The following is a 5,656-nucleotide window of genomic DNA, read 5'->3' on the forward strand; positions in this document are numbered from 1 at the left end:
AGCTAACCAAAGATGATGGAGGACCTAGTGTTGATCAATGCCTGTACAGAAGCATGATAGGTAGTCTGCTGTATCTAACTGCAAGTAGACCTGACATTTCCTATGCAGTTGGAGTGTGTGCCAGATATCAAGCAGAGCCCAAGGTGAGTCACTTGAATCAAGTCAAAAGGATCCTCAAGTACATCAATGGGACATGTGACTATGGGATGATGTACTCACATGGGTCTGAGCCTGTCCTATCTGGATACTGTGATGCTGATTGGGCTGGAAGTGCTGATGACAGAAAAAGCACATCAGGTGGATGTTTCTTCTTAGGAGAGAACCTCATATCGTGGTTCAGCAAGAAGCAGAACTGTGTCTCTCTGTCCACTGCAGAGGCTGAATACATAGCTGCTGGAAGCAGCTGCTCCCAATTGGTGTGGATGAAACAAATGCTCACTGAGTACAATGTCACTCAAAATGTCATGACATTGTTCTGTGATAATCTCAGTGCCATCAACATCTCCAAGAATCCCATCCAACACAGCAGGACCAAACATATTGACATTAGGCACCACTTCATCAGAGATCTGGTGGAAGACAAGGTGATCACTTTGGAACATGTAGCCACGGATCTTCAACTGGCTGACATATTTACAAAGGCTCTGGATGCTAATCAGTTTGAAAACTTAAGGAGCAAACTGGGAATATGTCTCTCTGAGACCTTATAGCAACCACTGATGTTTGGGATAAATTGTTTGATACCTCTGCCTATTGAACAATTTGTACTAGGCTATGATTGGTCAACAGATCATAGCTATGCTGCTTGCAACAAGGGTGGATACAAGAAGGTAAGGAGACACCCTACAGAGAGAAGGTCACTGTACCTGCAGGAGTTCAAGGATGCTGTTCATGCAGGAGTGGTTCTGGATGTCAGAAACAAAATCATGGCATCTGATATGGTGGTACCTACTGTTAAGCAAAAGTGGGTGATCACTTGATCGAAGCTGTGAAGCAAGATCAAGTGGATGTTAACTTGGTTGAAACTGTGAAGTAAAACCAAGTCTGGGACTCTGTCATTGTGCTCTGACAATGTTGTTGGCTTTGGCAACATTTGTGACAAAAAGGGGAGTAATAACCATCCATCCCTGACAAACAGAGTAAGTCTCTACAACAGACTCTCATGACAGATCTGAAGATTCCCCCCCCTGCAGCAGATATTGAAGTTTAGGTGCAACTTCTAATATGTGTGTGCTGCTAAGTGAAGTTTTTATTTAACTTCCATGTGTGTGAGTGTGCTGCCACTCTGAGTGTTTTTAGCTAGTATTATTTCCTGCTAGGTGAGTGTTTCCGCTGCTATGAACTCTGTTATGGGGATCAAAGTGTTTTAGCCAAAAATTTGCCAAAGGGGGAGTTTGTAGGTGTTTAATTGGCTGCATTATATGGTAAAACACTAATGTCTTGACTGATGTCATGACATGCATATGTGACTACTTTGTAGTTACTGCAGGACTAGCTAACACAGGATTTATTGAATGTCAAACTGGACGTTGTGACATTCATACCTGTCAACAGATACTAAGGAATAGAACATCAGGAGTTCTGTTAGAACTTAGTATTCACTTGCAGTCTGGTTATCAAGGAAGAACCAGACCTGGCATAAGGCCTACTGACTGAATGTCAAACTGGATGTTGTGACATTCATCATTGACAGCAGCTACTGAAGATTGGGCAGAGTGGTGTTCTGCTATACTTCAGCATTTTACTTAGTTTGTTATTCAAGAGAATAACAGAACTAACTTAAGGCCAACTGTGTAAATGTTAAGTTGGACACTTTGACATTTACTAATGTAAGCTGGTACTGTAGTATGGTCATTTTGATCATGTACAGGTCAGCAGATTTGTACAGTCTGTTTTCTGGAAAAACAGACTCAGCATATGGACCTTGATGTCAAGCTGAATGTCGTGACATTCATTCCTGACAGCATATGCTAAATTGTAGGTTGTTCAGTTTTCTGTTACAGCTTTCTCAGGCTATTCTTTAGGAAGTCAACAGCTTAGAGAAAATCCAGGAAATCAACAACCAAGCTACATTCAATGAACCTAACAAATAGCCTATTTGTTAGCAACCTAAATATTGAATTTGTGGGAACTTATGTGACCTAAAATTCAGGAAAATACAGGTGCAAAAGCCCAGGTGCTGCAATATAAAAAGGAAGGCATTCCTCCATTCAGTTTCAGGGATTTTGAGGCGTGAAGATTTAGTGTGTCCATCTTACTTCACTGCTGTATTTTTGTGAGTCTAGAATTAGACGTATCTTGTAAGCCAAGTCATTATCAAGTAGATGATTGCTTTGGCATAGGGTGTTCATTGAGTTGTAAGTGTTGTGTCACTCAAAGCTTTTAAGCGTGAGTGTTGTGTATCTTGATTTAAGCTGTGAAGCATAATCAAGAATTGTTTTTGAAGTGTGACTTCAAAGTGTTTTTAATATCACTGAGGTGATTGAGGGGGAGTGAGTAGGAACTCTAATCTTAGGTTAAGATTGAAATTGCATTGGGTAGGGATTAAGTGATAAGTTGTAAACGGGTGAGTTTAGCTTTGAATTGATACTACTAATAGTGGATTTCCTCCCTGGCTTGGTAGCCCCCAGATGTAGGTCATGTTGGACTGAACTGGGTGAACAATTACTTGTGTTATTTACTGCACTTACAATTAAGTTCTGCATAATCCCTGTCTGTGCAGAATTGGATGCCATAACAACCAGTGTGACATCCAAAGTCTGATAACTAGAATTTCAAGATTAAAATGCTAGAAAGTAAAATGCTTCAAACTTCATACAAACTCAATACTCTTCGGTGTTATAACCCCTCGATGTGATGAGTTATAACTTTGATCGGTGACGTTCGTGCTTCAGATTATGCTAAGCTTGGATCCTTTCAAAAATGAAGTTTGAAGCCTATTTATAATGTTCCAAAAACCTAAAATGGCATGTGAAGCTTTCTCATTTCGTGGGAGGAAAATAGGGGAACATGGGAAGAGTGGAAGACCAAGTGAGTCCATTTTCTAACCGCATGCCTTTCACAAAGGATGGTGAACGCCATGTCAAGGTGCCGAATGCCATCTTCCCAACATGTGGAAGAGTGGGTCAATCCATCCGTTGGTGTGTGGGACACGTCATTTCTAATATGGCATTCCCTATGGCGAACGCCATGTAGGTCGCCTTATGTGCAATTTCCATTTTTTCATTGTTTTGCATCCAATTGTTTCCTTTTATCAGATATGGTCCCGGTATGGTTAAATACCTGAAATATAGACAAAGTACCCACATAACACTAGAAATATAGCTAAACCGATAGCAAAAGATGTACAGAATGAGTCGAAATAACGGTGTAATTTGGTGTTATCAGTTGGTACTGGTAACAATTGATAATCATGGTGTGTACATCTTTCTATAGGATAGGTCAATAGAGTCTAGATTGTAGGATCTTTTCGTAGGTCTTAGACGTGCTTGCGTGCCTTCCATATGGTGCAGCATGGCAATGGGTTATAATATTGTCTAACTCTTCTTCAGGGACATATCGATAAAAAATACCATCGACGCCTCTCTTGAATAAGATGGGTTCATCCCAATAATATTATTTTAGGTCATGGAAAGACTTTTTCTTTTGTTGGTAAGTTAATTTGGGTCGAAGTGCTCCGGCCGCTAGGTAGTTGACAAAGTCACCATACCACGGGATTCTGAATTGAGCAAATGCGGCTTCCATGTTTTCTTCATTTTCAATTATGGAGTTCCCTTCTCCGCAAGGATCATCATTTTGAGAGAACTCAAATGTGTTATTTTCCAACTGGGAGATAATTCGGTCATATGGGAAGTCACCATTGATGGGTACTTGTTCAAGTTTTAGACTATCGAGTCTGGAGAGGTGATTTGCTACAACATTTTCAATTACTTTCTTATCTTTGATTTCTAAATCAAACTCTTGTAGAAATATAATCCATCTTAATAACCTTGGGGTGGTCAGTATAGATAAGTATTTTAGGTCCTACTAGGTAAGAAATTAATTTCTCTAATGCAAACACTACAACTAAGAGTTCTTTTTTTGTGGTGGCATAACTTATTTGGGCCTCATCCAAGGTTCTACTCGCATAATGAATGACGTGAAACTTCTTATTTTTCGTTGTCCCAAGACAACACCTACAACATAATCGCTTGCATCGTACATTACTTCAAAAGGTTCAACCCAATCTGGAGGTTGTATAATGGGTGCAGTGATTAAATTATGATAAGTTAACAACAACAATATTAACATACCAAATATAAAAAAATTACATGGATATGGACAAAGTTAATACCTTAAGCCATGAACCAACAATGCCTCAGAGACCATATTTAATATATGTCTCATAACATAGTATCCACAAGAAAAGTTGTCAATTTTTTTTCATGAATACAACTTTTGGAAATAAAAGAATGTCAAAAATCACAAGTAATACTTACTTTTGAAAAAAAGGCACTTTGACATTCTACCTTGTAGATTTCCTTTCACAAAATTGTATCACCCCATAGCTATACATGTCGGTAAAAATTAATCATGACTAAAAATTATTCAATAAATAAAGGTAAAATTTGAGTATTCAAAATATGCAAAATTACATCAGACGTCCTTTAAATTATTTTTTCGTAACAGGTTGGTCCTTTAAGATTTTTTTGTAATAATTTGGTCCTTTAGGGTGATTTCTACATCATTTTTCTCATATTTTGAACATTTAGAAATGTGTGACTATTGTATTTCTGGTTGCACTTTATCATTTCATATCACTCAAAACAATTGCATGCACAATTGGAACTTTCACTCTGTTAAAAAAATGTTAACGATGCACATGTTTGGTAATTTAAAGTATTAAGTTGTTACAAAAAAAACTTAAAGGACCAATCTGTTTCACAAAAATAACTTAAAGACCTCTTGTGTAATTTATTCCTTTAAAACAATACAATTTACCCTCTCAAAACCTTATGCATATATTCATTAAGTTTATAGTGTAACGAGCATGACATAACTACAACATTTTGCCTCAGACATATAATAACTAGTTGTCAATAATTCCTACATAAACATTCATCATAATTAATAATGTGTATACAATTGATTTATAAATGAAAACACAAATTAATATATACTTACACATGATAAAAAGGTCTCATGTAACATTCTTTTTTCTCATTAACTAACTTATTTTGTATGTATATCTTGATAGTGTTTACTCTCGTACCATGAACTTGAATGTTCAATGGATCTAAGAAAAAGATACTTTATTAATTTCCTTTCAACACACATCTCATGTATGGACCTAATTAAAAGTTAATGTAAAAGTCAAATCTTTGAAGGTGACAAAAATACACAAGAGGAGGGGGGGGGGTTGAATTGTGTATGTTAATTCTTTTTCTCCTATGGATAACTAACTTCAAAATCTAAACGAGTTCAAAATTTGATCCCAGAGTTAATAGCAATAGAAGAATAATATTTAGAAACAAGAGTAAAGAAACACACAGAGTTTATCCTAGTTTGTCTCCTAAAGTGAGAGTAGTTCAGTGCCCTTGTCCAATAAGAAATTTTCACTATAATGAAACTGATCACACTTTTCTCAAGAAAACTAGCAAGATACTTCAATTGCTCA

This window comes from Lathyrus oleraceus, chromosome 7 (genome assembly GCF_024323335.1).
Source record: "Lathyrus oleraceus cultivar Zhongwan6 chromosome 7, CAAS_Psat_ZW6_1.0, whole genome shotgun sequence".
NCBI classification, from domain to species: Eukaryota; Viridiplantae; Streptophyta; class Magnoliopsida; order Fabales; family Fabaceae; genus Lathyrus; species Lathyrus oleraceus.